Genomic DNA, 14562 nt, shown 5'->3' on the forward strand with positions numbered 1-14562 from the left:
TTAATATACAGAAAACCATCAACATGATCCATTATATAAACAAACTGAAAGAACAAAACCACATGATCATTGCATTAGACGCTAAGAAAGCATTTGACAAAATTCAACACCCCTTCATGATAAAAGTCCTGGAAAGAACAGGAATTCAAGGCCCATACCTAAACCTAGTAAAAGCCATATACAGCAAACCAGTTGCTAACATTAAACTAAATGGAGAGAAACTTGAAGCAATCCCACTAAAATCAGGGACTAGGCAAGGCTGCCCACTCTCTCCCTACTTATTCAATATAGTTCTTGAAGTTCTAGCCAGAGCAATCAGACAACAAAAGGAGGTCAAGGGAATACAGATTGGAAAAGAAGAAGTCAAAATATCACTATTTGCAGATGATATGATAGTATATTTAAGTGATCCCAAAAGTTCCACCAGAGAACTACTAAAGCTGATAAACAACTTCAGCAAAGTGGCTGGGTATAAAATTAACTCAAATAAATCAGTAGCCTTCCTCTACACAAAAGAGAAACAAGCCGAGAAAGAAATTAGGGAAACGACACCCTTCATAATAGACCCAAATAATATAAAGTACCTCGGTGTGACTTTAACCAAGCAAGTAAAAGATTTGTACAATAAGAACTTCAAGACTCTGAAGAAAGAAATTGAAGAAGACCTCAGAAGATGGAAAGATCTCCCATGCTCATGGATTGGCAAAATTAATATAGTAAAAATGGCCATTTTACCAAAGCAATCTACAGATTCCATGCAATCCCCATCAAAATACCAATCCAATTCTTCAAAGAGTTAGACAGAACAATTTGCAAATTCATCTGGAATAACAAAAAACCCAGGATAGCTAAAACTATCCTCAACAATAAAAGGACTTCAGGGGGAATAACTATCCCTGACCTCAAGCAGTATTACAGAGCAATAGTGATAAAAACTGCATGATATTGGTACAGAGACAGACAGATAGACCAATGGAACAGAATTGAAGACCCAGAAATGAACCCACACACCTATGGTCACTTGATTTTTGACAAAGGAGCCAAAACCATCCAATGGAAAAAAGATAGCATTTTCAGCAAATGGTGCTGGTTCAACTGGAGGTCAACATGTAGAAGAATGCAGATTGAACCATGCTTATCACCCTGTACAAAGCTTAAGTCCAAGTGGATCAAGGACCTCCACATCAAACCAGATACACTCAAACTAATAGAAGAAAAACTTGGGAAGCATCTGGAACACATGGGCACTGGAAAAAATGTCCTGAACAAAACACCAATGGCTTATGCTCTAAGATCAAGAATCGACAAATGGGATCTCATAAAACTGCAAAGCTTCTGTAAGGCAAAGGACACTGTGGTTAGGACAAAATGGTAACCAACAGATTGGGAAAAGATCTTTACCAATCCTACAACAGATAGGAGCCTTATATCCAAAATATACAAAGAACTCAAGAAGTTAGACCGCAGGGAGACAAATAACCCTATTAAAAAATGGGGTTCAGAGCTAAACAAAGAATTCACAGCTGAGGAATGCCGAATGGCTGAGAAACACCTAAAGAAATGTTCAACATCTTTAGTCATAAGGGAAATGCAAATCAAAACAACCCTGAGATTTCACCTCACACCAGTGAGAATGGCTAAGATCAAAACTCAGGTGACAGCAGATGCTGGCGAGGATGCGGAGAAAGAGGAACACTCCTCCATTGTTGGTGGGATTGCAGACTTGTACAACCATTCTGGAAATCAGTCTGGAGGTTCCTCAGAAAATTGGACATTGAACTGCCTGAGGATCCAGCTATACCTCTCTTGGGCATATACCCAAAAGATGCCCCAACATATAAAAAAGACACGTGCTCCACTATGTTCATCTCAGCCTTATTTATAATAGCCAGAAGCTGGAAAGAACCCAGATGCCCTTCAACAGAGAAATGGATACAGAAAAAGTGGTACATCTACACAATGGAATATTACACAGCTATCAAAAACAATGACTTTATGAAATTCGTAGGCAAATGGTTGGAACTGGAAAACATCATCCTGAGTGAGGTAACCCAATCACAGAAAAACACACATGGTATGCACTCATTGATAAGTGGCTATTAGCCCAAATGCTTGAATTACCCTAGGTGCCTAGAACAAATGAAACTCAAGACAGATGATCAAAATGTGAATGCTTCACTCCTTCTTTAAAACGGGAACAAGAATACCCTTGGCAGGGAAGAGAGAGGCAAAGATTAAAACAGAGACTGAAGGAACACCCATTCAGAGCCTGCCCCACATGTGGCCCATACATATATAGCCATCCAATTAGACAAGATGGATGAAGCAAAGAAGTGCAGACCGACAGGAGCCGGATGTAGATCGCTCCTGAGAGACACAGCCAGAATACAGCAAACACTGAGGCGAATGCCAGCAGCAAACCACTGAACTGAGAATAGGACCCCCGTTGAAGGAATCAGAGAAAGAACTGGAAGAGCTTGAAGGGGCTCAAGACCCCATATGTACAACAATGCCAAGCAACCAGAGCTTCCAGGGACTAAGCCACTACCTAAAGACTATACCTGGACTGGACTGACCCTGGACTCTGACCTCATAGGTAGCAGTGAATATCCTAGTAAGAGCACCAGTGGAAGGGGAAGCCCTGGGTCCTGCTAAGACTGAACCCCCAGTGAACTAGATTGTTGGGGGGAGGGCGGCAAGGGGGGGAGGATGGGGAGGGGAATACCCATAAAGAAGGGGAGGGGGAGGGATTAGGGGAATATTTGCTGGGAAACTGGGAAAGGGAATAACACTCGAAATGTAAATAAGAAATACTCAAGTTAATAAAAAAAAAAGAAACTTTCGCATATGTATTTTTTTCCTTTTTCGTTTGGATTTTTTTGGTCTTGAACTTGAGTGTAAGTCAACTCTGAGCAATCTAAAAGCAATGGCACCTATAGAACAGAGGAATGAATTTAAAATGTAAGCCACAAGTCTCCGAATGAAGGTAAGCACAGCTATAAAGCAAATGTTTGGCACAGGGAGGAGATCTGGCAGGTTGGAATTTGTACAGTTGTGTGTGCCTTTGACAGAGATGGATCTGACTTGTTCGCTCACCAGTTACACTGGTTCTTTTAGGGCCAATTTAAGTTAGTCACTGCAGTGATCCTATGTGACAGTTTTTCCAGTTCCTCCCACTTTAGATACGATCAAGACAATATTCAGATATGGAACTTCAGACCGTCTGGAAGTCGATTACCCAAGACTTCCTGTAGTTTGAGGCACCCAATTCTTGATTTCACAGAAGAATCCAGTTAAGGGCTGGAAAATGGACGTCACCTGGAATTCTGGCTGTGTTCTTCAATGGGCTTTGTCCTCCTAGGCAGTTCTTTTTACCAATGCTATTCTCTGCTATGAGCAGGAGCTAGCATCTGTTCTGCCTGGAGCTTTTCTGAAACAGAAGGCAGATGTCTGTCAGGCACAGTGCCTTTTGCTTAGCAGACAAAATGCATGTGATATAAGGAGACGGTTGAGAAAGACAGTAAGAATCCAGTTCTCTTGGGGGAGAAAAATCCTTTGGTTTGGTCTCCAGTGTTTCTTGATACTTTTCACCTAAAATACAAGGGTTGACTGGAGCTGATCTCCACTGAGAGGAAACAAGTCACTGTAGGGTGTGATGGCTTTGTAGTGCCACTAGCTACTTTAGTTTTGGTAATAACTTTTAATTATATCATACTTTTCTATCTTAGAGTTGGACATCATGCTTAATACCAGTGTTTTTTCCAGGACAATGAACTGTTTACCTCTCATATATTTAAATATCCAACATGTCTTCTTGGCTAAATCCCTTCGTGTTTTGACTTGTCATTGAAAGAGAAGGAGTGTCAGGGATAGATAGTTTTGCTAAGCAAGCATTCTAGGGGAATTCACTGTGGTGATCACTTGCCAATCTAGAAAAATTGATTCTGGCAAACTTGCTTGTAGGAAAGGGATTCATTATTATCTCTTTTTTTCTTGTTTCTTACTCAAACTCTTAACTGCATAAGTGACTCTTCACTCAGCAACAGTTGACAATGTGGGTTTTATAAGAACTAATAATTTCCCCACTGACAGATTTCAGGCCGTACACGAGCTCTTGTATTTTTGCGTAAATGTGTCTCATACACTTAGTGCTAGGATTTTCAGTTGTAAGAGAGGTAGGCATGCTGTCAATAAAGATTCATTTTGGAGATTGTAAAAGCTTTGAGGACATTAGGTACTAAGTTCATTCGTTTTCTCTGCGTATGTCTCTGAGCAATCGCAGCAGCCTGGCTCAGAGACAGGTATACACAGTGCACACTATTGTGTTCAGGCTTCAGCACTGTTGGGACATTCTTTATGCAATTACAAAGCTGGAGTCAAGCCTTTAGACCAGTGGTTTTCATCCTCCCTAACACTGCAACCTTTTAATATAGTTCTTCGTGTGGTGCCACGTCACCTCCCAACTGTAGAATTATTTCCATTGCTATTTCATAAGTACAATTTTACTCTTGTTATGAATTGTAAGGAAACTGTAGGATATACAGGATGCTTTGAGGTGATTCCCAAAGGAGGCTTGAGCCACAGGTTGAGAGCTACTGCTTTAGACGTACAGAGGTGTGATTCTTCTTGGGCTCATTGACCACTGCACTGCTGTGCCATGAGCTATGACCACGTCTCACTTTGCTACTCCTCATATTTATTGAGTATGACAATTTCTAAACAAAATATATTTTAATTTTTGAAAATCATAGATTGTCTCAGTTGTGTAATTTGGAAAAGGAACCCTGAGCTTGAGCTGGCTTTGCACTTCACATCAATGGTGTCCTGCCATTTCACTAAATAACAGCTTCTTACTTAGACCCCTTACCTGTATATTTTTTTTGTAGTGGTAATAATCAGGTCAATAAATTTCTAGTGTATCAAACTTTTGATAATATTATATTAAACATATTTTCCTTTATATGGCACAGTATTTAGAATAATCTTTTTTAGTTCTACCGAGCAAATATCATTGATTTGCTTAACCACTCTTTTATTTTTTGACATTTGTAGATTTTGACTAATATATACAATACTTAAATGAGGATATTGTCTGTGTAATTGTTCTACATAATACAAGGCTCTTCTGAGAGGTGAAATGAATTATTCAAAGGTATGAATAATTTTGTTTTCTAGATATAAGCTGACAGTGAATCATAGCAATTTTAATCAATTTAAAACAGTATCTATCTTCCATCTCATTATGTGTAACTCGTTCTGTGTTTATTTCATTTTTCTGTAGATCTCTATCTGTATGAGGAGGCACAAAAGGAGGAAGACAAAGTTTTAAAGTTCATTAGCATACTGTTTACATGTACACTTGAAATCACTTTCTTTTTCTGTCTTTTTTAAATCAGGATTAAATTAGCCAGTTTCTGTTTATGTCTTAACTTCTAAGCATTCTGCACCTAACATCTAACTCAGATTTCCACTTGGGTATTTCGTAAGCATCTCAAACAGTTCCAACCAATTTCATACCACTTTCCCTAAACTGCTCCACTCAGTGCCATGTTTCTTCAAACCAACTACATGTGCTCTCATCTTAAGGACCCTGGAGTCAGCAAACATTTTTTTTTACTATAACTCCTCTAAACATGAGTCCTCAGCAAATTGAGTCAGCCTCACTGTGAAAATACATTCAGAACTGACACCTGTCTACAGGCTATTCTGCTCCCACCTGCTCCACATAACTGCTGTCATCTGTCTGGATTCCTGGTTTCTTTATCTCTATCATTATTCCCCCAACAAAGTTCCAAAACAATCACCTTCCTGTAGAATTATGCTGTGAGGCAGGCTGGGTCATGATATCCACAAGCTTGAACACCTCTAATAAATATTTATTTTATTTAGAAAACAAATGGAAGACCACATCTTAGATTTCTCCTCTCCTAATGTTTTTTTGTTGGTCCCATGCCTCCTGTTTCATAATTCTCCTGCATCTGGAGCAGTTTTTTTTTTTTTTTTGAGCTCTCTATAGCTAGTCCACAGGTAACCACTGCCTAAATTCCAGTCATAACTCCCATTCTCCATATCTAAGATACAGGGGATTATCTACATTGTTCCTACACCCCTCTGACCGAAATGGAGGAACATTATAGAGAAGGATCAAATAAATAATTGGTTGCATAGATGATGAAGAAACTATGCAAGTTAGGCAGATTACTCTGGAAACTCAACTTATTAGTGGATTTGGAAACACAGCCTGGATCTCTCACATAATGTATATATCCAGGTGAAATACAATAATGTGGAGCATTCTTCTTTTACTAGGTTCTGAATTCATCCTTCATTGGAAGTTTTGGCAAATTCACTCACAAAACTATTTGCCTTAATATTTTAGTTAGTAGGATATGTAAACTTTTAACATTTCATGTAGTTGTATAATTATTCAGGTTATCTGTTTTGTTCTTTATAACTTAGTTTTTCTACATTATGAAGTCTAAGAATTTGCTTCATCTGAGGTTTCTCATTTCTTGTCAGGAAATGGTTTATAATCAACCCACAGGTGCCAAGATTGCCGCTTTTGAGCAGTGGGTCACTGAAAGTGAGAATAGCAAACCTTCCCTTTTTTAAATTTATTTAATACTTAATAATAATTCTTTGGTTTCCGGACAAACATCCCCCTCCCCCCTCCCCTTCCTTATGGGTGTTCCCCTGCCAACCCTCCCCCCATTGCCGCCCTCCCCCCAACACTCTAGTTCACTGGGGGTTCAGTCTTAGCAGGACCCAGGGCTTCCCCTTCCACTGGTGCTCTTACTAGGATATTCATTGCTACCTATGAGGTCAGAGTCCAGGGTCAGTCCATGTATAGTCTTTAGGTAGTAGTTTAGTCCCTGGAAGCTCTGGTTGCTTGGCATTGTTGTACATATGGGGTCTTGAGCCCCTTCAAGCTCTTCCAGTTCTTTCTCTGATTCCTTCAACGGGGGTCCTATTCTCAGTTCAGTGGTTTGCTGCTGGCATTCGCCTCAGTGTTTGCTGTATTCTGGCTGTGTCTCTCAGGAGCGATCTACATCCGGCTCCTGTCGGTCTGCACTTCTTTGCTTCATCCATCTTGTCTAATTGGATGGCTATATATGTATGGGCCACATGTGGGGCAGGCTCTGAATGGGTGTTCCTTCAGTCTCTGTTTTAATCTTTGCCTCTCTCTTCCCTGCCAAGGGTATTCTTGTTCCCGTTTTAAAGAAGGAGTGAAGCATTCACATTTTGATCATCTGTCTTGAGTTTCATTTGTTCTAGGCACCTAGGGTAATTCAAGCATTTGGGCTAATAGCCACTTATCAATGAGTGCATACCATGTGTGTTTTTCTGTGATTGGGTTACCTCACTCAGGATGATGTTTTCCAGTTCCAACCATTTGCCTACGAATTTCATAAAGTCATTGTTTTTGATAGCTGTGTAATATTCCATTGTGTAGATGTACCACTTTTTCTGTATCCATTTCTCTGTTGAAGGGCATCTGGGTTCTTTCCAGCTTCTGGCTATTATAAATAAGGCTGAGATGAACATAGTGGAGCACGTGTCTTTTTTATATGTTGGGGCATCTTTTGGGTATATGCCCAAGAGAGGTATAGCTGGATCCTCAGGCAGTTCAATGTCCAATTTTCTGAGGAACCTCCAGACTGATTTCCAGAATGGTTGTACAAGTCTGCAATCCCACCAACAATGGAGGAGTGTTCCTCTTTCTCCGCATCCTCGCCAGCATCTGCTATCACCTGAGTTTTTGATCTTAGCCATTCTCACTGGTGTGAGGTGAAATCTCAGGGTTGTTTTGATTTGCATTTCCCTTATGACTAAAGATGTTGAACATTTCTTTAGGTGTTTCTCAGCCATTTGGCATTCCTCAGCTGTGAATTCTTTGTTTAGCTCTGAACCCCATTTTTTAATAGTGTTATTTGTCTCCCTGCGGTCTAACTTCTTGAGTTGTTTGTATATTTTGGATATAAGGCCTCTATCTGTTGTAGGATTGGTAAAGATCTTTTCCCAATCTGTTGGTTGCTGTTTTGTCCTAACCACAGTGTCCTTTGCCTTACAGAAGCTTTGCAGTTTTATGAGATCCCATTTGTCGATTCTTGATCTTAGAGCATAAGCCATTGGTGTTTTGTTCAGGAAATTTTTTCCAGTGCCCATGTGTTCCAGATGCTTCTCTAGTTTTTCTTCTATTAGTTTGAGTGTATCAGGTTTGATGTGGAGGTCCTTGATCCACTTGGACTTAAGCTTTGTACAGGGTGATAAGCATGGTTCAATCTGCATTCTTCTACATGTTGACCTCCAGTTGAACCAGCACCATTTGCTGAAAATGCTATCTTTTTTCCATTGGATGGTTTTGGCTCCTTTGTCAAAAATCAAGTGACCATAGGTGTGTTGGTTCATTTCTGGGTCTTCAATTCTATTCCATTGGTCTATCTGTCTGTCTCTGTACCAATACCATGCAGTTTTTATCACGATTGCTCTATAATACTGCTTGAGTTCAGGGATAGTGATTCCCCCTGAAGTCCTTTTATTGTTGAGGATAGTTAGCTATCCTGGGTTTTTTGTTATTCCAGATGAATTTGCAAATTGTTCTGTCTAACTCTATGAAGATTTGAACTGGTATTTTGATGGGGATTGCATTGAATCTGTAGATCGCTTTTGGTAAAATGGCCATTTTTACTATATTAATCCTGCCAATCCATGAGCATGGGAGATCTTTCCATCTTCTGAGGTCGTCTTCAATTTCTTTCTTCAGTGTCTTGAAGTTCTTATTGTACAGATCTTTTACTTGCTTGGTTAAAGTCACAGCGAGGTACTTTATATTATTTGGGTCTATTATGAAGGGTGTCGTTTCCCTAATTTCTTTCTCGGCTGGTTTCTCTTTTGTGTAGAGGAAGGCTACTGATTTATTTGAGTTAATTTTATACCCAGCCACTTTGCTGAAGTTGTTTATCAGCTTTAGTAGTTCTCTGGTGGAACTTTTGGGATCACTTAAATAAACTATCATATCATCTGCAAATAGTGATATTTTGACTTCTTCTTTTCCAATCTGTATCCCCTTGACCTCCTTTTGTTGTCTGATTGCTCTGGCTAGAATTTCAAGAACTATATTGAATAAGCAGGGAGTGAGTGGGCAGCCTTGTCTAGTCCCTGATTTTAGTGGGATTGCTTCAAGTTTCTCTCCATTTAGTTTAATGTTAGCAACTGGTTTGCTGTATATGGCTTTTACTAGGTTTAGGTATGGGCCTTGAATTCCTATTCTTTCCAGGACTTTTATCATGAAGGGGTGTTGAATTTTGTCAAATGCTCTCTCAGCATCTAATGAAATTATCATGTGGTTTTGTTCTTTCAGTTTATTTATATAATGGATCACATTGATGGTTTTCCATATATTAAACCATCCCTGTATGCCTGGGATGAAGCCTACTTGATCATGGTGGATGATTGTTTTGATGTGCTCTTGGATTCGGTTTGCCAGAATTTTATTGAGTATATTTGCATAGATATTCATAAGGGAAATTGGTCTGAAGTTCTCTTTCTTTGTTGGGTCTTTGTGTGGTTTAGGTATAAGAGTAATTGTGGCTTCATAGAAGGAATTCGGGAGTGATCCATCTGTTTCAATTTTGTGGAATAGTTTGCATAATATTGGTATGAGGCCTTCTATGAAGGTCTGATAGAATTCTGCATTAACTTGTCTGGACCTGGGCTCTTTTTGGTTTGGAGACCTTTATTGACTGCTTCTATTTCCTTAGGAGATATGGGGTTGTTTAACTGGTTTATCTGTTCCTGATTTAACTTCAGTACCTGGTATCTGTCTAGGAAATTGTCCATTTCCTGAAGATTTTCAAGTTTTGTTGAATATAGGCTTTTATAGTAAGATCTGATGATTTTTTGAATTTCCTCTGAATCTGTAGTTATGTCTCCCTTTTCATTTCTGATTTTGTTAATATGGACACACTCTCTGGTTCCTCCTGTTAGTCTGGCTAAGGGTTTATCTATCTTGTTGATTTTCTCAAAGAACCAACTTTTGGTTCTGTTGATTCTTTCTATGGTCCTTTTTGTTTCTACTTGGTTGATTTCAGCTCTGAGTTTGATTATTTCCTGCCTTCTACTCCTCCTGGGTGTATTTGCTTCTTTTTGTTCTAGAGCTTTTATGTGTGCTGTCAAGCTGCTGACATATGCTCTTTCCTGTTTCTTTCTGCAGGCACTCAGCTCTATGAGTTTTCCTCTTAGCACAGCTTTCATTGTGTCCCATAAGTTTGGGTATGTTGTACCTTCATTTTCATTAAATTCTAAAAAGTTTTTAATTTCTTTCTTTGTTTCTTCCTTGACTAGGTTATCATTGAGTAGAGGATTGTTCAATTTCCACGTATATGTGGGCATTCTTCCCTTATTGTTATTGAAGACCAGTTTTAGGCCGTGGTGGTCCGATAGCACACATGGGATTATTTCTATCTTTCTGTACCTGTTGAGGCCCGTTTTTTGACCAACAATATGGTCAATTTTGGAGAAAGTACCATGAGGAGCTGAGAAGAAGGTATATCCTTTTGCTTTAGGATAGAATGTTCTATAAATATCCGTTAAGTCCATTTGGCTCATGACTTCTCTTAGTCTGTCTACGTCTCTGTTTAATTTCTTTTTCCATGATCTGTCCATTGATGAGAGTGGGGTGTTGAAATCTCCCACTATTATTGTGTGAGATGCAATGTGTGTTTTGTGGTTTAGTAAGGTTTCTTTTACGTATGTAGGTGCCCTTGTATTTGGGGCATAGATATTTAGGATTGAGAGTTCATCTTGGTGGATTTTTCCTTTGATGAATATGAAGTGTCCTTCCTTATCTTTTTTGATGACTTTTAGTTGAAAATTGATTTTATTTGATATTAGAATGGCTACTCCAGCTTGCTTCTTGACCATTTGCTTGGAAAGTTGTTTTCCAGCCTTTCACTTTGAGTGAAAGTGTCTGTCTTTGTCTCGAGATGTGTTTCCTGTAGGCAGCAGAATGCAGGGTCCTCGTTGTGTATCCAGTTTGTTAATCTATGTCTTTTTATTGGGGAGTTGAGGCCATTGATGTTGAGAGATATTAAGGAATAGTGATTATTGCTTCCTGTTATATTCATATTTGGATGTGAGGTTATGTTTGTGTACTTTTCTTCTCTTTGCTTTGTTGCCAAGATGATTAGTTTCTTGCTTCTTCTAGGGTATAGCTTGCCTCCTTATGTTGGGCTTTATCATTTATTATCCTTTGTAGTGTTGGATTTGTAGAAAGATATTGTGTAAATTTGTTTTTGTCATGGAATATCTTGGTTTCTCCATCTATGTTAATTGAGAGTTTTGCAGGATACAGTAACCTGGGCTGGCATTTGTGTTCTTTTAGGCTCTGTATGACATCTGTCCAGGATCTCCTGGCCTTCATAGTTTCTGGCGAAAAGTCTGGTGTAATTCTGATAGGTCTGCCTTTATATGTTACTTAACCTTTTTCCCTTACTGCTTTTAATATTCTTTCTTTATTTTGTGTGTTTGGTGTTTTGACTCTTGTGACGGGAGGTGTTTCTTTTGTGGTCCAATCTATTTGGAGTTCTGTAGGCTTCTTGTATGCCTATGGGTATCTCCTTTTTTAGGTTAGGAAAGTTTTCTTCTATGATTTTGTTGAAGATATTTACTGGTCCTTTGAGCTGGGAGTCTTCACTCTCTTCTATACCTATTATCCTTAGGTTTGATCTTCTCATTGAGTCCTGGATTTCCTGTATGTTTTGGACCAGTAGCTTTTTCTGCTTTACATAATCTTTGACAGTTGAGTCAATGATTTCTATGGAATATTCTGCTCCCGAGATTCTCTCTTCCATCTCTTGTATTCTGTTGGTGAAGCTTGTATCTACAGCTCCTTGTCTCTTCTTTTTGTTTTCTATATCCAGGGTTGTTTCCATGTGTTCTTTCTTGATTGCTTCTATTTCCATTTTTAATTCCTTCAACTGTTTGATTGTGTTTTCCTGGAACTCTTTCAGGCATTTTTGCGATTCCTCTCTGTAGGCTTCTACTTGTTTATTAATGTTTTCCTGAGTTTCTCTAAGGGAGTTCTTCATGTCTTTCTCGAAGTCCTCTAGCATCATGATCAAATATGATTTTGAAACTAGATCTTGCTTTTCTGGTGTGTTTGGATATTCCATGTTCATTTTGGTGGGAGAATTGGGCTCCGATGATGCCATGTAGTCTTGGTTTCTGTTGCTTGGGTTCCTGCGCTTGCCTCTCGCCATCAGATTATCTCTAGTGTTACTTTGTTCTGCTATTTCTGACAGTGGCTAGACTGTCCTATAAGCCTGTGTGTCAGGAGTGCTGTAGACCTGTTTTCCTGTTTTCTTTCAGCCAGTTATGGGGACAGAGTGTTCTGCCTTCGGGCGTGTAGTTTTTCCTCTCTACAGGTCTTCAGCTCTTCCTGTGGGCCTGTGTCTTGAGTTCACCAGGCAGGTCACTTGCAGCAGAAAATTTGGTCTTACCTGTGGTCCCGAGGCTCAAGTTTGCTCCCGGGGTGCTTCCCACGAGCTCTCTGTGGTGGCAGCAACCAGGAAGATCTGCGCTGCCCTTTCCGGGAGCTTCCGTGCACTAGGGTTCCAGATGGCGTTTTGTGTTTTCCTCTGGCGTCCGAGATGTGTGTGCAGAGTGCAGTCTCTTCTGGTTTCCCAGGCGTGTCTGCCTCTCTGAAGGTTTAGCTCTCCCTCCCACTGGATTTGGGTGCAGAGAACTGTTTATCCAGTTTGTTTCCTTCAGGTTCTGGCGGTGTCTCAGGTGCAGGGGTCCTGCCGCTCCTGGGCCCTCCTCTACGGGAACCCAGAGGCCTTATACAGTTTCCTCTTGGGCCAGGGATGTGGGCAGGGGTGGGCAGTGTTGGTGGTCTCCTCCGCTCTGCAGCCTCGGGAGAGCCCACCTGACCAGGCGGTGAGGTTTCTCTCCCACAGGGTTTGGGAGCAGAGAGCTGCTGTGGGCCGGGATCCGTGGGTGTGGGACTTCTGGTAAACACAGGAAGTGCCCGGTCCTAGAGGAATTTTGCGTCTGTGTGTCCTGAGTTCAACAGACAGGTTTCTTGCAGTGGAAAAGTTGGTCCTACCTGTGGTTCCGAGGCTCAAGTTTGCTCGTGGGGTACTGCCTAAGTCCTCTCCGCGGCGGCAGCAACCAGGAAGATCTGCATCGCTCTTTCTGGGAGCCTCCGTGCACCAGGGTTCCAGATGGCGTTTGGTGTTTTCCTCTGGCGTCTGGATGTGTGCAGAGTGCAGTCTCTTCTGGTTTCCCCGGAGTGTCTGCCTCTCTGAAGGTTTAGCTCTCCCTCCCACGGGATTTGGGTGCAGAGAACTGTTTATCCGGTCTGTTTCCTTCAGGTTCCGGCGGTGTCTCAGGCGCAGGGGTCCTGCAGCTCCTGGGCCCTCCCCTATGGGAGATCTGTACACCTTTAAGGATTTATTTTTCTCTGGGAATCATATTTCTTATAGTGACACTGTGAAATGCATGCAGGATATATTCGGTGATGTGGCAACGAGACAAGTTTCGCAAAGGAAACCGGTTCCAGGATGGGCTGGCAAGCTACTTACTGCCCAGAACAACGTGGGTGCCGCAGCTCTGTCCCAAACCTTCCCTTATAGTCCTGTTCACAAGCATAACTTCTAGTCCAGCAAAACACAAAATATAGGCCGAATATCAGAATACACAAAGAGACCGAGAGAGGAAGGTCAGGTGCGGGCTTCTAGGCATGCCTTCCCCATCAGACTTGTAAGGCGCCTCCAACCACAAATTACAGACATAGTATGAGACATCTTCACTGGAACCCTGTGGAATCTGTCAGCTTGGTCACTAAGCAGTCTGGAGCACCCACATGACTAGTTATGATGTTGACCCTAGACAGTTAATCATGGATATTTGTGAGTGTTTTTTTTTTTTTGTCTTTTTGTTTTTTTTTAATGCTATGAGCAGCCAAATGCAACCTGACCCACTGGATTTGGGATTCCCAATAGCGTCTTAGCTGCTGACATTCTCCACATGGCAAGATTTAAGTTCTCAAAATTTCACCAAGCTTGTGTCGGGATTCCAGGTGTCTGTAGAGATAAGCAAAAATTCAGAAAAGCAGACATGTTGCTTCCCGCTTTTTCATACCTTCAGAACTGTAGCCTTAGTTGTTTGTTGCATTCCTAATTCTGTTTGTGCTGTCAAATTCTGCTTAATAATTATAGTACTGAAACCACAAAAATATTTGCTTTCACAAAAATAAGATTATATTCTTACGTATATTCTATAATATTAACAAACTTATTCCATGCCATCAAAACCATGCTATAAGATGTGAATTTATGTAGCATAATTTATGTATTTTACATTATTATCAGATTTGTATGTTGTTCATGTTTTATGTTAAGTCTTAGAGAGATCCTATTCTAATATATAATATTTTTATATTTAAATTTTTCTTCCCATTTGAGTCTAATTTTTCCTTATACTTAATACTCTAAGGCTTTTTGATTTACATTCTGATGATGTCCATATTTAAATAACTGTTGCATGAGTGTTTGAAGA

This window comes from Rattus norvegicus, chromosome 14, assembly GCF_021556685.1.
Source record: "Rattus norvegicus strain SHRSP/BbbUtx chromosome 14, alternate assembly SHRSP_T2T, whole genome shotgun sequence".
Taxonomy (NCBI): Eukaryota; Metazoa; Chordata; class Mammalia; order Rodentia; family Muridae; genus Rattus; species Rattus norvegicus.